Here is a 23,557-nt window from a genome sequence, read left to right as displayed (position 1 = left end):
GGGCGCTTTCTGTAGGAAGCGCCCTCTAAACATTTTACATTGACAACTTTAGAGGGCGCTTTGTCCAAAAAGCGCCCTCTAAACACTTTACATTGACAACTTTAGAGGGCGCTTTTTCCAGAAAGCGCCCTCTAAGGTGTCCCTTTATGGACTACTCCAGAGGGCGCTTTTTTCTGAAAGCGCACTATAATGTGGCCCTTAAAGGGCCACTTTAGACAGCGCTTTCTTCAGGAAAACAAAGCGCTGTCTTTACCTATGCCAGCGCCACTTTAGAGGGCACTTAAAAGCGCTGTTATAGGCCAAAATAAGCGCCCTCTTTTCCCTTATTTGGCGTAGTGGAAGCAAGAGAAGGATATATGGGAAGAGCGGTTCCATGCTCTGAGAAAAAAGCATGAGGAGTTGCAACATGAGTATAAGGATAAAGATGCACTTATTGAGCTACTTGAAGACCGAGTGACGAAGAGACACAGAGAGCTGGAGGTTTCATCTTCTAGAATGCCTTAGCCTTCCGTTGCTTAAAAGAAGATTGTTGACCAAATTGTCCTTGAGAAGACTCGGATGAAGGCTTCTTTTGAGACCGAGATTCGACGCATTCGAAGGAAGTACGCGCCTACAACCAGATCTTCTGACGTTGTTGTTAGGGATCCTTAGGATGACTAGTCTCCTTTTCTCTTGTATTTTTCATTTGGTTTCTGAAATTGTACTTAGTGTAATCCTTCCAATTATATAAATAAAAGAAATTTTTATGGTCATATCAAATTGTTGCAATTATTGTTTTATATATATATATATATATATATATATATATATATATATATATATATATATATATATATATATATATATATATATATATATATATATATATATATATATATATATATATATATATATATATATATTTGCAAATAATATAGTAAGTTCCTTGATAATAAAAACGATCAAGCATTGCATTTCATGCATCATTTGCATAAGCAGGTTTCTCTTTCACCAGATGTCTCATTGGTGTTTCTTCTGTGCTTCAGCCAACCTGAGTCATCGGTACAATACTCGCGTCAATCACTCCAAAATTATGGAACATCTTGAGCAAGAGAATAGAGATTTGACAGAGGAGATTGCCCACCTGACTTCCAGGATTGAGTCAGTTCTAGCCGCACAAACCCAATCTTCTCCAATACCTACAACTCCTCCTCCTTAGAGGACTGTTATTTCAGAGGTAGCTACCTCTACTGTTCCCGCAACTGCCGCTCATTTCGCGCCTGCCATGCTTGCCGGATTCCCATGGGGAATGTCTCCAAGCTTCGTGCCTGAAGGCTTTGTTCCTACATTTGCTTCTATGTCGGCATCTAGCCCAGTCATGTCTGTGTCACCACTTGTTGTGCATACCTTACCTCGTGTGAAGGACATTATTTATCATTGCGAGCCATCTGAGGGCCCGGATGTATATGAGAAAATGGATGAAATCAAAGATCAATTTCTTGAGTTGTGCAAGGAGTTGAAGACTTTGAGAGGTAAGGACCTGTTTGGAAAGAGTGTTGCTGAATTGTGTCTCGTGCCGAATGTGAAGATTCTAGTGAAATTCAAAGTGTCTGACTTTGAAAAATACAAAGGGAACACATGTCCGCTCAGTCATTTGGTGATGTATGCCCGCAAAATATCCACTCAAACAGACAACGATCATCTGTTGATCCACTACTTTCAAGATAGTCTGACCGGTGTTGCGCTAAGATGGTATATGGGGTTGGATAGTGCGAGCATTCGCACTTTCAATGATTTGGGTGAAGCATTCGTAAAGCAGTACAAGTACAACATTGATATGGGTCCCGATCGAGATCAGTTAAGATTACTGTCTCAGAAGGACAAGGAAACGTTTAAGGAATATGCACAGAGGTGGAGAGAGCTCGCTGCTCAGATCAACCCTCCTTTAGAGGAAAAGGAGATGACCAAAGTTTTTCTGAAGACCCTTTGCTCATTTTATTATGAGAGAATGATCACCAGTGCCCCCATTGATTTTATCGAAATGGTAAATATGGGGATGAGGCTAGAAGAAGGTGTCCGAGAAGGACGGTTGTCTAAGGAGGAAGTATCGTCCAGCAAGAGATACAACAATAGTTTTGGTAAGAAGAAGGACAGTGAAACCAATGCAATTTCCCGTGGGAGGCAGAGAAGGCCTCAGATCAGAAGGAGTCAACCATCCCGTCAACATCATCATCAAGTATCTTCAATAATTCCTGTGTTTTCAGCAAATCAGTCAACACCAGTTCAACAACAACAACGTCAACAACAACAACCACAACAATGAACACACACCTACAACAACAACAATACCAACAATCATCAACATCAGAATTTTGAAAGGAAGAAGGTCTCTTTCGACCCGATTCCGATGATGTATGCAGAGCTTTACCCATCGTTGGTTCTCAAGAACCTACTCCAACCAAGAAATCCTCCGCAAATACCTGAACCACTTCCATGGTGGTACAAACCAGACCTCCGTTGTGATTTTCATCAAGGAGAACTCGGACATGACATTGAGAATTGTTATCCACTCAAATATGAAGTGCAAAAACTAGTGAAAAGTGGAATGATGTCATTTGAGGACCGTGCACCCAACGTGAAAGCTAACCCACTACCTTCCCATGGAAATTCATCTATTAATATGGTGGACGGCTGCCCTGGGGAGTTCAAAGTGTTCGACGTCTATTTCATTCGAAGGTCCTTGGTGACGATTCACAAGGATATTTGCTTGGTTAGTGATTGTGAGCATGACCATGATGGTTGTGCTATTTGCAATGTTAATTCAAGAGGTTGTGAGATTGTGAAAAGAGACATCCAGCGGTTGATGGATGAGGGTATGATTCAGATTGTTCAATCCCGTCATATAGATGATAATGTAAATGTAATTGTTCCCGTGTTTAAGAATCCTAAGAGAGTGGTGATTCAGTATGATAGCAGCAACAATAGCAGTATCAGCCAAAGATCGGTATCACCGTTGGTTATATGGTTGGTGGGTCCAGTCCCGTACTCATCCGATAAGGTTGTTCCTTATCAGTATAAAACAACTATGGTGAAGGATGGTCAAGAGGTTCCATTACCTACGACCAGTTCTATCGTGAGCATTGCTGATGTTACCAAGGTGACCCGTAGTGGTCGAGTCTTTGGGTCGGTGTTCCCAAAAGATGTGGAAGATTCAACACTTAGTAAGAAGGTGGAAGTGCCTGCAGTAGATCCAGTTAGTGCTTCAAAGCGTCTGTCTGGTGAATCCAACAATTTAAAGACTAACGATGATGATGAGGTACTTCGATTAATCAAGAAGAGTGAGTTTAATATGGTGCAGCAGTTGCTCCAAACCCCCTCGAAGATTTCAGTACTGTCTCTGCTTATGAATTTCGAAGCGCACAGAGAAGCACTGCAAAGAGTTCTAGAGAAAGTGTTTGTGGAACATGATGTTACGGTAGATGAGTTCGATCATATTCTAGCTAACATCACTTCCTGCAACAATATCAGCTTTTGTGATGAAGAACTCCTCGAGGAGGGTAGGAATCATAATTTGGCTTTGCATATCTCGACGAATTGCAAAGATGACGCTTTATCCAATGTGCTTGTTGACACCAGATCTTCATTGAATGTGCTGCCAAAGTCAACATTATCAAAACTTTCATATCAAGGAGCGCCTATGAGGTATAGTGGTGTAATCGTCAAAGCTTTTGACGGTTCACGCAAAACAGTGATATGTGAAGTAGACCTTCCGGTGAAGATAGGTCCGAGTGACTTCCAAATTACTTTTCAAGTAAATGATATCCACCAGGCCTATAGTTGTCTGTTGGGAAGGCCATGAATTCACGAGACAGCAACTGTTACCTCCACATTACATCAGAAACTCAAATTTGTCAAGAATGGCAAGCTTGTCATTGTTGGTAGGGAAAAGGCACTGTTGGTTAGCCACTTGTCATCTTTCTCTTATGTTGAAGATGAGGATGAGGTTGGAAATCCGTTCCTAGCCTTATCTATTGTTGTTGAAAAGAGAGTTGGGGCACCTATGTCCTCATTAAAAGATGCAAGGAAGATTGTTGAAGAAGGAACTGTTGATCAATAGGGGCGAGTGGTAGAGGTCTCCGATAACAAGAATAAAGTCGGTATGGGTTTTCAGCAAGGTTTATCAGCTGTTAGATCAGAGGATATGCAACTCAACTTCCGTAGCGGAGGGTTCATTCATGGCAATGAACAACACTTAGCTGATGTGCTGGAGGATGACGAAGAGGAAGACTGGACCAATTTTGTGATGCATGGAAAGGCTTGCAACAATTCGATTGTTGTTGATATTCCTGTTATTATGCATCGATCTATGTAATTGCTTTTATTTGTTTTCAAAAATCCTTCTCCCATACCTAAGGGAGAAGTGAACATTGTTTAGGGCATTTCAAATTGATCATCAATAAAATATAATTCTATTCATCCACATCTATGATGTTTTATTTTTACTTTTTGCTTTATTTTGAAAATGGTAATCACAAAAAACATAAATAAACAATATAATTGGCCATCTGCATAATATTTGGTCACAAATTCACTTCTCTAAAATCAAAATATCAAATCATTATGCAGGTTGGTTTCTAACCCCATTGAATACAATGATCCTTCTCCTTCTCCAAATTTTGAATTCCCTGTGTTTGAGGCTGAGGAGGAAAGTGATGAAGAAGTAAGTGATGAATTGTCTCGTCTTCTTGAGCATGAAGGAAAAGCCATTCAGCCATTCAAAGAGCAGATTGAGTTAGTCAACTTGGGTTCCGAGGATGATGTGAAGGAAGTCAAGATTGGGTCTCGACTGTGTCCAGAAGTGAAGAAGAGGTTGGTTGATCTTCTCCGAGAATATTCAGATGTGTTTTCTTGGTCCTATCAAGACATGCCTGGTTTGGATTCTGAGATTGTGGAGCATGAAGGAGAATTGCCATCCAAGGCGCAGCGGAATTTAAAATTTTCTCCATTTAGTGATCCTTACGAATGAGCATTATCAGTGATAGAATCGTTACCTCTTGTGGCGATTCAAACCTTTGGTGCAGATCTCTGATAATGATCAAAACCTTTGATACAGATCTACGGGGCGATCACGAACGTTGAACGATGACAGCGTCTCTACTCAGTCCACACGAACGGATTCCTTCAATCGCAGTGCTAGCTGTTATGAATGAAGGCTTTGAGTGAGAGAGAGAGAGATACGAAATTCCAACTCTTCAGTTGTGTTTACTGTCTCAGTGAGTTACAATGCTTCTATCCAAGGGGTTCTATTTATAGAACCACTTGTGTGGGCTTCAAGCCAAAAAGCCCACTTAAGTGCATTTTGGCCCATATCTCATAATATGCCAAAATCACTTAAGTACTTGGTACCTTACCATATTTCGTATTCTACTTAAGTACACCGTACCTTACGATGTTCCTTAATTATTCTATCTCTCATCAATCCGTCCTTTGTGTGTGACCCTATAGGTTTTCGCGGCGTTGGCAATTATATTAAATCACGTATTTAACATAATAAACAGTGAGCGGTATCTAGCAACACATCACTACTACCCAAGTCACGAAAATGTCATGTGATCTGACAAAACCTCCTGTGATAATAATTATGTGTATAATTACCCCTTTTCCCTTATGTCTATATTGAACACAAGGTATAGACCGTGTCACCCTTGTCCAGTTCAATATTGGGCCCATAGACATTTATCCTGTTACGCAGGATTGGCAAATTCCATCTAGGACACTCATGTCCCTCAGCATGCTTCGTGGAGTACCCATCAACTGTCTTTATGGTTATCCAGTTACGGACAACGTTGGATCAGCAATAAAGCACTCGACTCTACATCTAGGATCCATAGTGGTTTCAGGTCGAAGAGTGGTATACACTATTATCACCATGAGAATAACTTATGACACTTTGCATAACTTTCTATATAGTATTCTCATAGCGGGTCAATCCGGTATAAATATTACTCCTAATATTCATACCTATGTTTAAGACTTGATAACTCTTTATCCATGATCCATGAGATGTGATCATCAGCCTACCAACATAATAGTCTTAATGCTTTAATGTTATCCCACTTCACATTAAAGCTCGACTACGTATACTTTAAGAATAGTTTCCTTATATTTAATGTGTTCTCATGATTAAGTCACACTTAATACATTAAACGGACTATCTATTCCAGGGACTTTATTAATCAACCATAATAAAGAAAATGCCTTTAAATAATTCGATACAAGTACCAAAAAGTATTGGCCTCTAGGGATTACGCCAACAATAGATTATCGTTAAATCTAGAATGCCCGCCAGTCAAGCAGAAGTTGAGAAGAACGCATCCTGATATGGTCGTAAAAATCAAAGAAGTAGTGCAAAAGCAGATTGATGTTGGTTTCCTTGTGACCGCTGAGTATTCACAGTGGGTGGCCAATATTGTGCCTGTTCCAAAGAAAGATGGAAAAGTTTGCATGTGTGTTGATTATAGAGATTTGAATAAAGCCGGTCCGAAAAATGATTTCCCTCTGCCACACATTGATATGTTGGTAGACAATACTGCTAAATTCAGAGTCTTTTCATTTATGGATGGATTTTCCGGATATAATCAGATCAAGATGGCACCCGAAGATATGGAGAAGACCATGTTCATTACACCTTGGGGAACATTTTGTTATAGAGTAATGCCTTTTGGTTTGAAGAATGCTGGTGCAACTTACTAGAGAGCAATGACCACTCTTTTTCATGATATGATGCACAAAGAGATTGAAGTTTATGTTAATGATATGATTGTTAAATATATTGATGAAGAGGAACATGTTGAGCATTTGTTGAAGATATTCCAGCATTTGAGAAAATACAAACTCCGCTTCAATCCCAGTAAGTGTATTTTTGGTGTTCGTTCTGGTAAGTTGTTGAGCTTTATTGACAGCGAGAAGGGTATTGAAGTTGATCTTGCCAAGGACAAAGCAATACAAGAGAAGCCTGCGCCCAAACTGAGAAGCAAGTCAGAGGTTTTCGCAGCTGCTTTAAATATATCTCAAGATTTATTTCACACATGACTACCACATGTGGGCCTATATTCAAGCTTCTTCGGAAAGATCAGTCTTGTGATTGGACCGAAGATTGACACAAATCTTTTGACAGTATCAAAGAATATCTGCTTAAGCCTCCGATTTTGTCTCCACCTGTTGAAGGAAGACCGTTGATTATGTATTTGATTCTGCTTGAAGATAGTATGGGTTGTATTCTAGGCCAGCAACATGATACTGGAAAGAAAGAATATGCAATTTACTACATCAGTAAGAAGTTCACAGACTATGAGACTCGGTATTCTATGCTTGCGAAGACTTGTTGCACATTGGCTTGGGCTACTAAGTGTTTGCGTCCATATATGTTGAATCATACAATTTGGTTGATATCCAAAATGGATCCAATCAAGTATATTTTTGAGAAGCCTGCTTTAACTTGGAGGATTGCCCGTTGGCAGATGTTGTTATCAGAGTATGATATCGAATACCGATCTCAGAAAGCAATTAAAGGTAGTGTCTTGGCTGACCATTTGGCTCACCAACCAATTGAAGATTACCAGTCAGTGCAATATGATTTTCCCGACGAAGAGATCTTGTACTTGAAAATGAAAGATTATGATGAACCATTGCTTGAAGAAGGGCCATAGCCTGGTTCCCATTGGGCATGGTATTTGATGGAGTTGTTAATCAGCATGGTAATGGCATTGGGGCAGTAATCATTACTCCTCAAGGAACGCACTTTCCATTTACAGCTAGATTGACTTTCAAGTGTACAAACAATATGGTAGAATATGAAGCTTGCATTATGGGGCTTGAAGAGGCCATTGATCTCTGAATCAAGCACTTAGATGTCTTTGGAGATACAGCATTGGTGGTGAATCAGATCAAAGGTGAATGGGAGACGAATCAACCCGGCTTAATACCATATAAAGATTATGCGAGGAGGATTTCGACTTTCTTTACAAAGGTTGAGTTTCATGATATCCCTTGAGATGAAAATCGGATGGCAGATGCTCTTGTAACGTTGGCATCAATGATTGTAGTGAAGTATTGGAATGAGGTTCCCAAATTGATTGTGATGCGTCTTGATAGACCAGCTCATGTGTTTTCTATTGAGGAGATCAAAGATGAGAAGTCGTGGTATTACGACATTAAGTGTTTCCTCCAAAGTCCGATTTACCCGCCTGAGGCATCTTTGAAAGATAAGAAGACTTTGAGAAGATTAGCCGACAATTTTTACCTGAATGGTGATGTTCAGTACAAGAGAAACTTCGATATGGTTCTGCTCAGATGTGTGGATAGACACGAAGCAAACTTATTGATGACTGAAGTCCATGAAGCTTCCTTTGGTACTCATTCCAATGGACATGCAATGGCAAAGAAGGTATTGCGAGCAGATTACTATTGGCTGTCAAAAGAATCTGACTGTTGCAAGTTTGTGAAGCAATGCCACAAGTGTCAAATTTATGTAGATAAGATTCATGTTCCTCTGACACTGCTAAACATCATTTCCTCCCCATAGCCCTTCTCCATGTGGGGAATTGATATGATTGGTATGATTGAGCCCAAAGCTTTGAATGGACATCGTTTAATTTTAGTGGCAATTGATTACTTCAAAAATTGGGTTAAAGTGGTATCATATGCGAATGTAACCAAGCAAGTTGTTGTAAGGTTTATCAAGAATCAGATTATATACCGTTATGGTGTGCCAAGCAAGATCATTACTGATAATGGGTCGAACTTGAATAATAATATGGTGGAAGCTCTTTGCAAGGACTTCAAGATTGCACATCATAATTCTTATCCCTACAGACCAAAGATGAATGAGGTTGTTGAAGCTGCAAACAAAAACATCAAGATTATTCAGAAGATGGTTGTAACATATAAGGATTGGCATGAGATGCTCCCATTTGCTTTCCACGGTTATCGTACATCCATCCGCACTTCAACAAGGGCAACCCCTTTCTCACTTGTATATAGTATGGAGGAAGTACTCCCCATAGAGGTTGAGATCCCTTCATTGCGTGTGCTCATGGAAGCCAAGTTGACTGAGGTTGAATGGTGCCAGACCAGGTATGACCAACTGAATTTGATAGAAGAGAAGAGATTAATTGCCATATGTCATGGTCAGTTATACCAGCAGAGAATGAAGAAAGCTTTTGATAAGAAGGTCAGACCTCGTGTATTCAGAGAAGGTGGCCTTGTGCACAAGAAGATCCTATCTTTTAAACCAGATTCTAGGGGCAAATGGACTCCTAATTATGAAGGCTCATATGTTGTCAAGAGAGCCTTTTTCAGGCGGTGTTTTGATTCTTACAACTATGGATGGTGAAGAGTTCACTCGTCCTATGAACGCAGATGCAGTCAAGAAATACTTCGCCTTAAAAAAAAGAACAGCTCGCTAAGTTGAGGACCCGAAAGGACGGCTTAGGCAAAAATGAGTGTCTCGGTGGATTGAAAACCTGAAAGGGCGATCCAGGCAAAAGTTAGAGACATACAAATAGAAAATAATTATCCCGATAAATTGAGTAGCCCATCTTGGGGCAATTTATGCAAAAATTAGGGATTATGGAAAGTAACTGCATCCTGCTGATCTTCAGATTTGGAGACTTTGTTGAGCACAAACGGTCGACGGTGATTCATCACTCCTCAATAACGACCAAGAGCACAATGGACATCAAGAGTTGGTGGAAGGATTAGTGGTCATTTGTATTCAATATAACCCTTTTTCATGTAAATTACCATTTTCAACTTTGTAAAGATCTATGGAATCTTGTCATTTAGAGACTACCATTCTATTAAATAAAGTTGAGGTTTTAGCCAAATAGTTTTAAATTTTTAGTATGATCATTTTTGAAAATTAAAGTTTTAATCAAAACATGTTTTCTTAAAACATATAAAAGTAGTAATTTTAAATAATCAGTTTCATTTAAAAGGAATGTCAACAGTGGTTCGAAAGTAGTAAGCCGTAAGTGTGGAGCAATATTGGTTCTCCCCAAGCAGTAGGCACAATTTCTCTTTCATCCCCGATAGCATTGTGTAGTACTCTGCAGAGTGTTTATTCCCTATCCGAACTTCCCAGTTGAGTATGGACATTTCGTTATGGCAATTTGCATGATCTCGGTAGAACTTTAGGTTCCCTACTAGTCACCATCAGATTCACTCCCAGTCAGAGTTTTCTCTTGGGTTCTGAACAACTATTTGTGTTTATCCTCTACATGGTTGTCCCCCATTTAATACGGTGTTTACCTAAAATTCCCCGCAGACGTGATGGTGGTTTTCCTCGGCAGATCTCCTTTGTTTCCCCAACAAGGGTTGAGCCTTTGGGATATTGATTTCACTTTTCTCCAGCAGTTGTTTCCCTATTTGGTGGATTGACCGAGAATTTTATCGATGATTCAATTTTGCGGCACCCTTGTATCCTTTGCGATCATTTTGTCAGCATAATCATCATATATACATATACATATACACTCATATAATTTCATGATTGCATCATAGCACTTATTGATGCATTCTTGTGATTCTTATTCTCTATTATGGCGGTACTTTATCCCCATGCGAGTTTGGTGTCTGTCCTCCCTCAAATATAGAGTGTCATCCCCATAAGCAGAAAGACTTTAACCTTTCTCCTTTCCCCACTGAGTTATTTCCTCATGGACAATTGTTATTTCAATTTCCTCCCCAGTTGATGGAACCACTCCCCTTGAGTTATATCCTCATTGGGTCGAGTCTTGATTGACCGTTTCTTTCTAGATCCTACCTAGATAGATGTTTTGGGTCCCCTAAGAGTTTTTTACCCAGTAACTGGTAATACTATTCTTGTTTTGTAGTTTGTTGCTTCTTGCCCAATACCCGACAAAAGTACCCTTGTTTTCTCCCCAGTGGAGTCCCCAGCGGATTCATTTTATGTTTCCCTAGGAAGTATATCCTTGATATGTTCATCTTAACCGATGACAAATTTTCTTTCCTTTGAGTATATCCTTGATATGTTCACTTTAACCGGTGACGGATATTCTCATCTTTGGTCTTCTGCCCAGTAATTGATAGTTGTAAATCCTATTTCTGCAATTTTCCCCAGCAAGGTTATTCTTACCCAATAACCGGTAACGAATACTCTCTCCCAGCGGCTCCCAGCGAGTCATCCTTGAAATGTTCATCTTAACCGATGACATGTGTCCTCTTTGTCAGATCTTTATTATCTTCTTACCCAGTAACCGGTAGTGGATAATAAATTTCTGCCCCTCTTGTGTTGAAGTTTATTTCTTCCTCAGTTGAGTTGAGTGCGCATTTCCTTAGTGAAATCTTTTTTCCTGCATGATTTAAGTATGTCAGTTTTATCTTGATCTACTCGTTTCCCTTGCAGATATTTTGCTTCCCCGGCCGAGTCTTTCCATTTTTTTATGGAATTCCTCTAGTCTCCCAACAACTTTTAAGTCATAGCCTGGCCTATGCATAACCCTTTTTAACCCCCCAAAGTCTTTATTTCCCCGGTGAGATTTCCTTACGGAATGTGTTGTGCCACTGCGGACCTTCGGTCTCTCTATTTTCTTTTCTTTTGTGGCAATATTTCCCCATAGAGAATTTGCTTTTACATTCATATCATATGCATCATGAGGTCTCTTAGGGACCAAAATTTATTTCTATATGTGGTTATTTAAGCCCATTCTACTAAGTAGATATGAAGATTTTAACCTTCCGCTCCTCAGTTAGAATGTCCTTAAATAGGGGCAGTTGTAAGACGCCAATTTTGACCCTAAGATCCCTCATGCAATTTCATCATATGCACTAGCATTGGGATCACACATTGGCATCCTCCTTACCCCTTTTTCATTGGGTTTGTTGTGGGAGAGATCACCAAGCACCATGTGATTGTATCATACTTGTATATTATCATTTTTCTAACCAAAATACCAAAAATATGTCTTTGCATTTGTCTAACTCTTTTGTAGGTAGGACATGATCCCCATTGATCTATCAAGTTCATATCTAGGGTTTAAGACCCTCATTGGAAACCCTAGATATCTTTGCAAAGAATGAGTAAGCATCATATATGAGTCCCAAATACCAAAGAATGATCCACAATGTCTCTAAGCATCATATATGAGTCCCAATGATCTTTGCATGTTATTTTGATCAAGATTTCTTCAAGAGTTTGGAGTTGGTTTGCCTTGGAAACCCTAGTTTGTCTAGGTATCTTGAGTAACTTCTTCAACAAGCTTCTTCATTAATTGATCAAATTTCTCAAGGGAAACTTTAAAATTCATCATCTTATACATATATGATCTACCATGAGCCTAAAAAGTCAAGATAATTGCAAGTTAGCAAGTTGGTTGATGGTGGTTGGCCAGATGAATTCATCTGATCAAAACTGGGCCTCCCTAGACCCTATCTCCTATAATTTTCATCATATGAAAATCATTCGAAGATCAAAGTTACTCTAAATAACATTCCAAACAACTTTCATGTTTAAGTCTAGAGCTTAGTTTGCTTGGAAAGCCATTTTTTATGAGATGAAATATTTACAAGTTGCAAAATAAAATTCAAGATGTCTACTTCCACGTTTATGTTTGGAGTGAAAGCTAAATCAAATTTTATGAGCATGTGATATGAGGATACATTATAGGTCATTTTGGACCAATACCATTGAACAAGTGATTTTCCTCAACTTTAAAAATGCATAACTATCTCATTCTAAGTCCAAATGATGTCAAATTGATGACCATTTTGAAGGTCTTTGAAAGATCTACAACTTTTATGAGGCACGTTTCTCATTTGGAGCTCACATAAAATTTTAGCAAGGTGGAATATTGAAGTATATGACTTGACACTTAGAAAAAAATTCAACATGTTGAAATTCCCAAACTTCCACCTCAAAATTCATCATGATCCAAGTTCCAAATAGAAAAGTGTTCAACATAAGAATTGTTCCTCTTGATCTAAGCTTTCCAAAGAGTCCTAATTCATTCATTTTGGATGAGGTTTGCTAGGGCCACTTGATCTGCCACCAGAATTAATGAGGGAGATCAAGTGGTCCACGTTCTTTTGTATTTTCTGATTTTCATTTTTATTCCTTTGATTTTCATTAATTCATATTAATTTTAATATTAATCCAAAAAATATGAGAGTCCCACCAATTTTTTTAAAATAAAATCCTCTTTCATATTCTGAGTTAAAATTATTTTTTAAATCATTATTAATATTTTTCATGATTTAATTGATTTTGTGATTATTTTTAATTGTTTAAAAATACTTTTAAGTCTCCAAAAATTCTGAAAATTTTTCTCCAAGGTACTTTGACCTTGTTTGACATATGATAAATCTCATGGACATTTCTTTGGTGTTTTGACGAGGTTTAAGGAATTTGACCAACCATATTTAATTTAATGCATTATTTTTAGTATTTTTAAATTGAATAAATGCCAAATAATTGTGTTGAGCCCTTTTGATTGATTTGGTAAGTTTGACTTGTGTATTTGGGCCTTGGTCAAGGTTGATTTGATTTTGTTAGGTTAAGATCATTGGATTTAGGGGATTGATGGAATGTACATTCCATCTCCAAAAACAAATGAATGATCTTAATTTGGTAAAAGTCCTCCTTTGTTCAATTTGAGTTTGATCTTTCTTCCCTCCCTCTTCATCTTATTCCCTTCTTTATGCATTCATGTATTGGTCATATAATATCTCTATATCCCAAGGCTAGTTGATTGCAAAATCAATATGAGTATGGATGAGATTAGACCACCACTTTTGTATATTCTTTTTGTGTGTGGTGTGTTTCATGAGCATAGACCATTATACTATGTCTCTAACATGCATTAACACCAAAATTCCATTGCCCGACCTCAAATAGTTGTGACTTCTACATAAGTCTGTACCGGTGTATTCGTCGCTATATGATTTATTGATTAAACCATAAGCAAAGCATACAAAGAAATCGAGTCGCCACCGCAATTTTATTTATCCAAAGGATTGGCTAAAAAGCGAACAAAAGCCTAAGAAGTTTTACACATAGAAATCTAATGAAAAGATCAGAGAATCTGGGTAAGGGGTAAATTACGCAATGGGAAGGTGTTAGGCACCCAAAACGTCCTAGGTACTCCTAGGGATCCCTTTTCACACTTGTTGAATAAGAAATGTTTATTTGTTTATGACATATTGTGCAAACATGATTGGGAAGATGAGAAAAGAATATACAAGTTATTATTTTTGTGTTTGTGCAAACATGATTGTGCAAAAATGATTGGGAAGAGAGAAAGGGGTTGCCCCTGTTGAAGTGCGGACAGATGTACGATAACCATGCAAAGCAAATGGCAGCATCTCATGCCAATCCTTGTACGTCACTGTCATCTTCTGGATAATCTTCTTGATATTCTTATTAGCAGCTTCAACAGCCCCATTCATCTTAGGTCTGTAAGGAGAGGAATTATGGTGTGCAATCTTGAACTCAGCGCACAACTCATCCATCATCTTATTATTCAGATTAGATCCATTATCAGTAATGATCTTATCTGGCACACCATAACGGCAAATCAACTGGTTCTTGATAAACTTCACAACCACCTGCCTAGTCACATTCGCATACGAAGCGGCTTCAACCCATTTGGTGAAGTAATCAATTGCTACGAGAATAAACTTGTGCCCATTGGACGCTTTCGGTTCAATCATGCCGATCATGTCGATTCCCCACATAGAGAAAGGCCATGGTGATGAAATCACATTCAGAAGTGTCGGAGGAATATGAATCTTATCCGCATAAATCTGACACTTGTGGCATTTCTTCACATATTTGCAGCAGTCAGACTCCATTGTCAGCCAATAGTAGCCTGCTCTCAACATCTTTCTAGCCATGGCATGTCCATTGGAATGAGTACCAAATGAACCCTCATGGACCTCAGTCATCAACAGGTTTGCTTCGTGTCTATCCACGCATCTGAGCAAAACCATGTCAAAATTTCTCTTGTACAGCACTTCTCCACTGAGGTAGAAACTGCCTGACAACCTTCTCAAAGTTTTCCCATCTTTCACAGATGCCCCAGGCGGGTAGACCTGGTTCTGGAGGAAATTCTTGATATCAAAATACCAAGGCTTATCATCAATCACTTCTTCAACTGCAAACACGTGAGCTGGTCTATCCAAGCGCATCACGGCAATGTTGGGTACTTCATTCCAATACTTCACAACAATCATGGAAGCAAGCGTAGCAAGAGCATCTGCCATCCGATTATCCTCTCGAGGAATATGATGAAAATCAACTTCTGTAAAGAACGTTGAAATCCTTCTTGCATAATCTCTGTACGGAATGAGACCAGGCTGATTCGTCTCCCATTCACCCTTGATCTGATTGACAACCAGGGCCGAATCACCATACACATCAAGATGCTTGATTCTCAAATCAATGCATTCTTCCAGTCCCATAATACAGGCCTCATACTCAGCCATATTATTCGTGCATTTGAAAGTTAGCCTTGCTGTAAGCGGAATATGTGTACCATGAGGAGTAATGATTACTGCCCCAATACCATTTCCATATTGATTCACAGCGCCATCAAACACCATCGTCCATCTGGAACCAGGTTCCGGACCTTCATCAAGTGTAGGCTCATCATAATCTTTCATTTTCAAATACAGAATCTCCTCATCTGGGAAGTCGTACTGAACAGACTGATGATCTTCAATAGGCTGGTGCGCTAAATGGTCAGCCAAGATACTACCTTTGATAGCTTTCTGAGCTCGATACTCGATCTCATACTCAGACAACAACATCTGCCAACGGGCAATCCTCCCAGTTAAAGCAGGCTTCTCGAAAATATACTTGATTGGATCCATTCTGGATATCAACCAAGTCGTATGATTTATCATGTACTGGCGCAAACGCTTAGCAGCCCAAGCCAAAGCACAGCACGTCTTCTCAAGCATAGAGTATCGAGACTCACAATCAGTAAACTTCTTACTGAGGTAGTAGATAGCAGATTCTTTCTTCCCTGATTCATCTTGCTGACCGAGTACACAACCCATCGAGTCTTCAAGAACAGTCAAATACATGACCAGAGGTCTTCCTTCTACAGGCGGAGACAAGATCGGAGGTTCAGACAGATACCCTTTGATACTGTTGAAAGCTTTCTGGCAATCTTCGGTCCAATCATGAGACTGATCTTTCCGGAGGAGCTTGAATATCGGCGCACATGTGGCAGTCATGTGGGATATAAATCTGGAAATATAGTTCAAGCGGCCAAGAAAACCTCGGACTTGCTTCTCAGTTTTGGATACAGGCATTTCTTGTATTGCTTTGACCTTGGCAGGATCAACTTCAATACCTCTCTCGCTGACTACAAAACCCAACAACTTGCCGGAACGGACTCCAAATGTACATTTGTTCGGATTCAGGCGAAGTCTAAACTTCCTCAGACGCTGAAAAAGCTTCAACAAATGCTCAACATGTTCAACCTCCGTTCGGGACATAGCAATCATATCATCAACATAGACCTCTATCTCCTTGTGCATCATGTCATGAAACAAGGTAGTCATAGCTCGTTGATACGTGGCTCCGGCGTTCTTCAAACCAAAGGGCATCACTCGATAACAGAATGTTCCCCAAGGTGTGATGAATGTTGTCTTCTCCATATCTTCGGGTGCCATCTTGATTTGATTATAACCGGAAAATCCATCCATAAAGGAAAAGACTTTGAATTTAGCAGTATTGTCTACCAACATGTCAATGTGTGGTAGAGGGAAATCATCTTTCGGACTAGCTTTATTCAAATCTCTGTAATCAACACACATACGGACTTTTCCGTCCTTCTTAGGCACAGGCACAATATTGGCCACCCATTGAGGATATGTAGAAGTCACCAGAAACCCCGCATCAATTTGCTTTTGAACTTCCTCTTTGATCTTTACTGCCATATCTGGATGAGTTCTTCTGAGCTTCTGCTTCACAGGCACGCACTCAGGCTTCAAAGGCAGGAAATGTTGCACAATATCTGTATCTAGACCCGGCATGTCTTCATACGACCAAGCGAAGATATCGAAATATTCTCGTAGCAAGCTGATCAACCTCTTTTTGATAGACTCTTCAAGAAGTGCCCCAATCTTCACCATACGAACACAATCCTCAGACCCCAAGTTGACTGTTTCCAGATCTTCAAGATGCGGTTGAATGATCTTCTTCTCATGCTCAAGGAGACGGGTAATCTCATCAGGAATCCCTTCAACATCATCTTCCTCTGCCTCGAATACAGGGAATTCAAAATTGGGAGATGGCGTTGGATCATTATGTTCAATGGGTTTTAGGATCAACCTGCATAATGATTTTGGTTAATAAAAACTTTAGAATTTAAACAAGCAAATCATTATGCAGATGAAAAGATTGCTTTTATTCTTGTTTTTATGGGTTTTTTGTGATCACTGATTTCATGCAAAAGCAAAAAGTGAAAACAAATGGAAAAACAAATGTTTGACAAAGCATTAATTGAATGAAAATATCATTGTATAAATGCTGCCAACAATGTCATCACTTCTCCTTTTGGCATGGGAGAAGGGTTTTGAACAAAGTGAACAATTACTCTGATCTATGGATGACTGTAGGGACATCTACAGCGACCCAAATGTGGCAGGCACCACCAGGTATGATGAAATTGCTCAAGTCCTCTGCATCCTCTTCCAAGATAGCAGCAGCCTCTTCAGGTTGATCAGCATGGATGAATCCTGCACTCTTGAACAAACCTAGCTCGTTGAATGCCCCAGAACAATAGCCAATGCCAGCCCGGGATTTATTGTCTTCAAGCTCAATCATCTTCCCCAAACCAGCAACTGCACCACATTCAATGGCCAGTTTCGCATCATGATAGGAAGCAAATGAAGGAGACTTCTTCTCAATTGGTTCATCAATAGATAAAGCTTGGAACGGAGTTCCAACTTCATCCTCAGCATCAATATATGAGAAAGAAGACAAGTGGCTAACCAGGAGAGCCTTTTCTCCCCCTACCACAACCAGATTCTTATTCTTCACAAATTTCAGCTTCTGGTGTAGGGTGGATGTCACGGCGCCAGCCTCGTGAATCCATGGTCTACCAAGGAGACAGCTATATGATGGGTGGATATCCATAACCTGAAAGGTAACTTGGAAATCACTAGGTCCAATCTTGATTGGGAGATCAACTTCCCCAATCACGGTCTTACGCGACCCATCAAATGCTTTCACAACAACACCACTCTGCCTCATGGGAGGCCCCTGATATGACAACCGAGAGAGTGTGGTCTTTGGCAATACATTCAGAGATGATCCAGTTTCCACCAGCACGTTGGACATGGCATCAGTCTTGCAGTTCACAGAGATGTGTAAAGCCATGTTGTGGTCTCTTCCCTCCTCAGAGAGATCAGCGTCACAGAAACTCAACGTGTTGCAAGCAGTGATGTTTGCAACTATACCATCAAACTGTTCTACAGTGACATCATGATCAACATACGCCAGGTCCAAAACTTTCTGCAGAGCCTCCCTATGGGGTTCTGAATTCAGAAGCAAAGATAATACGGAGATTTTGGATGGCGTTTGTAGAAGCTGGTCTACAACATTGTACTCTCTCTTCTTGATGAGCCTCAGCATCTCATCACATTCTTCATTCACAACGCCACTCGGGCCAACAGAAGAATCAGGAGTCTTTTGTACAGAGGAGGGTTTGGCAACAGCAAGTGCCGGATTCTGAACATTAACAGCCGTCCCAACCGGACGCTCAACAGAATCAGAAGCAACAGCCCTAGCCTGAGGCTTAGGCGCAGAAAATACTCGACCACTCCGGGTCAACCCACTCACATCAGCAATATTGGTGACAGAAGTAGAAGGCAACGACACTTCCTTCCCATCTTCCACAGCGACGGGGTTATATCTGAACGGCACAGCTCGGTCAGAAGAATAAGGCACAGGGCCTGCAGGCTTAATTGTCAGAGAAGGAGAGACCTTCGGCTTGCTGCCATCATAACGAATGACAACAGGCTCAGGCAGCTTGAATACAGGAGAAATCACATTGACTTCTGGTTCATCTTCATCAACATTGCGGTTCTGAAGAATCTCTATGGTACCTTCGTCTAATAGCTCTTGAAGCTCTCTTCGCACCTGGCGACACCTCAAACGGTTAATAGAACAGATGCGGCACCTGTCATGGTCATGCTCCATGTGGCTGTACTGACACAGCAAACGATGCAACTCGACCAATGACTGTCTAATATGACTGACATATTTGACTTTGTATTTTCCAGGACACCCCTGGACCATATTCACAGATTTCCCATGCTCGGGCAATGGGTTCTTTGTAACATTAGGGCCTGAGTCCTCAAAGCTCAGGATACCGCATCTCATAAGGTCTTGAACCTTAGTCTTCAACGGAAAGCAGTTTTCGATGTTGTGACCCGGAGCACCGGAGTGATACACACAGTGTTGGTCTGGCTTGTACCACCACTGAGGATTTGCAGGCACAGCAGGAGGATCCCTGGGAGTAACCAACTTCCTTTCCAACAAGGAAGGATACAATTCAGCGTATGACATGGGAATGGGATCGAAGTTGATCTTCTTCCTATCATAGTTCAAGTTAGCTTGGTTACTGGTACTGCCACGAGGCTGGTAAGCCTGTTGCTGCGGACGGTGTTGCTGTTGATATTGCGGTTGCTGTTGATATTGATGCTGCTGAGGTTGCTGATACTGAGCACTATCTCTGAAAACAGGTGTTATATGAGCCACCTGATGCTGATTCCTGGCACGACGTACCGGCTTCCTCTGAACAGAGGGTCTTCTGGGTTTAGCATGGGATTGCACAGCATGTGCCTCCCCATCCTTCTTCTTAAACGCCCCATACCGTTTAGAAGAGCTCTCATCTTTACTCAATCGTCCTTCACGGACTCCTTCCTCCAGACGCATCCCCATGTTCACCATCTCGGTGAAATCAGAGGGAGCACTTGCTACCATCCGCTCATAATAAAATGAGCTAAGAGTCTTCAGAAAGATCTTAGTCATTTCTTTCTCTTCTAGCGGAGGAGTGATCTGAGCAGCCAACTCTCGCCACCTTTGGGCGTACTCTTTAAATGTCTCCTTATCCTTCTGGGACATGGCCCTGAGTTGATCACGGTCAGGCGCCATATCGACATTGTATTTGTACTGCTTGACGAAGGCTTCGCCAAGATCGTTGAAGGATCGGATGTTTGCACTATCAAGGCTCACATACCAGCGAAGAGCCGCACCGGACAAACTATCCTGAAAATAATGGATCAGCAGCTGATCATTATCTGTTTGTGTAGACATCTTTCTGGCGTACATGACCAGATGAGCAAGAGGGCAGGTGTTCCCCTTATACTTTTCAAAGTCAGGCACTTTGAATTTGATCGGAATTTTAACACCGGGAACAAGGCAAAGCTCAGCAGCAGACTTGCCAAACAGATCCTTCCCTCTGAGAGTCTTTAATTCCTTACGCAGCTCAAGGAATTGGTCATTCATAGCCTCCATCTTCTCATTAACATCTGGGCCCTCAGACGGCTCAGAATGATAGATGGTGTCGTCTACCCGAGGAATGGTATGCACGACAGGAGGAGCAGCAGCAAGGACCTGGCTAGATGCCGGCATAGAAGCAAAAGTTGGTGCAGGAATATCGGGCATGAAACCCGGAGGCATACCCCAAGGAAACCCGACTGGCATGGCATTGGGCGCAAAATGAGCGTTAGCAACTGGCACAGTCGGAGCTACAATCTTAGATATAACCGTCCTCTGGGGAGGAGTTGCAGGCAGTTGAGAAGGTTGATTCTGAGCAGCAAGGAGTTGCTCCATCAAAGCGCCAAGTTTGGCGACCTCTTCCTTCAATTCACGGTTCTCTTGTTCCAATTGATCCATTACTCTGGTGGAATTGGCTCTTGTATAGTACCGGTGAGTCAGCTTGTCTTCAAAATAAATGAAGAGCACAGAGTTAGGCCACAGACAAGAAGACCAAGAACAAGATACCTGCTTATGCAAAATGATGCATGAAATGTTTGTGCATATGCTTTGTTTCATTTCAAGGAACTTTTAGGGTTCTATTTGCAAATTTTTGATTTTTAAGCATTCAATATCATATGGAAAATATCTCATCAAATATATTTGAGACAAAGAAATACAGCATTTTTTGATCATTACAAAGAGAAAAGGAAAATAAACATCCTATGGATCCCTAGAAGCTCGGGAGGCCGGAAGACGAGATGCACACAGCTTCTTGATCTCTCTCTCATAGGCTGCTTCCATATCTGCTTTCTCCTTTGCAAGCTGATCATACTTCCTCTTCCAGAACTTGGAAGACTGAGGAAGCAGAGAAGTCCAAGTATCATTGGGATCATCGATCACCTGATGCTCGAAAAACTCAATCAGAGCGTCCTTCTCCTTAAGCTGATGAAGCAACTCTTCTCTTTCACGGATCCAAGCACGTGAAAGGTCTTCTTCTCTCATTTTGTTTAAACCCTAATTTGAAGGTCAACTTCCCAAGGCCATAACTTGCTCAATTTTTATGAGATGAAATATTTACAAGTTGCAAAATAAAATTCAAGATGTCTACTTCCACGTTTATGTTTGGAGTGAAAGCTAAATCAACTTTTATGAGCATGTGATATGAGGATACATTATAGGTCATTTTGGACAAATACCATTGAACAAGTGATTTTCCTCAACTTTAAAAATGCATAACTATCTCATTCTAAGTCCAAATGATGTCAAATTGATGACCATTTTGAAGGTCTTTGAAAGATCTACAACTTTTATGAGGCATGTTTCTCATTTGGAGCTCACATAAAATTTTAGCAAGGTGGAATATTGAAGTATATGACTTGACACTTAGAAAAAAATTCAACATGTTGAAATTCCCAAACTTCCACCTCAAAATTCATCATGATCCAAGTTCCAAATAGAAAAGTGTTCAACATAAGAATTGTTCCTCTTGATCTAAGCTTTCCAAAGAGTCCTAATTCATTCATTTTGGATGAGGTTTGCTAGGGCCACTTGATCTGCCACCAGAATTAATGAGGGAGATCAAGTGGTCCACGTTCTTTTGTATTTTCTGATTTTCATTTTTATTCCTTTGATTTTCATTAATTCATGTTAATTTTAATATTAATCCAAAAAATATGAGAGTCCCACCAATTTTTTTAAAATAAAATCCTCTCTCATATTCTGAGTTAAAATTATTTTTTAAATCATTATTAATATTTTTCATGATTTAATTGACTTTGTGATTATTTTTAATTGTTTAAAAATACTTTTAAGTCTCCAAAAATTCTGAAAATTTTTCTCCAAGGTACTTTGACCTTGTTTGACATATGATAAATCTCATGGCCATTTCTTTGGTGTTTTGACGAGGTTTAAGGAATTTGACCAACCATATTTAATTTAATGCATTATTTTTAGTATTTTTAAATTGAATAAATGCCAAATAATTGTGTTGAGCCCTTTTGATTGATTTGGTAAGTTTGACTTGTGTATTTGGGCCTTGGTCAAGGTTGATTTGATTTTGTTAGGTTAAGATCATTGGATTTAGGGGATTGATGGAATGTACATTCCATCTCCAAAAACAAATGAATGATCTTAATTTGGTAAAAGTCCTCCTTTGTTCAATTTGAGTTTGATCTTTCTTCCCTCCCTCTTCATCTTATTCCCTTCTTTATGCATTCATGTATTGGTCCTATGATATCTCTATATCCCAAGGCTAGTTAATTGCAAAATCAATATGAGTATGGATGAGATTAGACCACCACTTTTGTATATTCTTTTTGTGTGTGGTGTGTTTCATGAGCATAGACCATTATACTATGTCTCTAACATGCATTAACACCAAAATTCCATTGCTCGGCCTCAAATAGTTGTGACTTCTACATAAGTCCAATTACGATTGCTTAACATAGTGCTATATTTTGACACAAAAGGCATATCATTCTAGTTAGTGAGATTGCAAGTCCCCCCTCCCCCCCTCTTTCATGGTATTGTGTGGAAACTTGGCCTTTTTTCCTTTCTTTGGAAGATGTCTTGGTTCAAGGATCCATGCTTGTGATAAGTGGGTTGAGTGTTTTCCAAAGAATGACTTAAACAAAAAAGCAAAAGCAATACTAACTTCTAACTTATTACCAACTAACATTTAATTTCAAGTCATTTACTTTAATGCACTTTATTTTTTAAGCCTTATTCATTTGCCAATATTCATACCATTCTAATTGTTTATGTTAATGTCATTTTCACTTTGTCCACTTGGACCATACTTTGTGATATTTTGCTTGTGTATATTGTGATTGCTTGTGTGGTCTTTGACCATTAATGTACATAATAAGAACAAAAACCCTAAAAAAGATCTTTTGTGGACTGTTGGTTTGATCTGAGACTATTGGACTTAGAATTTAGGCAACACTCCCTATGCAAAGGACTTGGACAATGCCAACTTTCATGTAACCAAGTGCTTGTGATTTGAAACTTCGTCTGATACATCATTGAAGATCCATTTTAAGTTCATCTGCAACATGATAA

This window comes from Lathyrus oleraceus, chromosome 4, assembly GCF_024323335.1.
Source record: "Lathyrus oleraceus cultivar Zhongwan6 chromosome 4, CAAS_Psat_ZW6_1.0, whole genome shotgun sequence".
Taxonomy (NCBI): Eukaryota; Viridiplantae; Streptophyta; class Magnoliopsida; order Fabales; family Fabaceae; genus Lathyrus; species Lathyrus oleraceus.
This window is presented reverse-complemented; position numbering follows the sequence as displayed.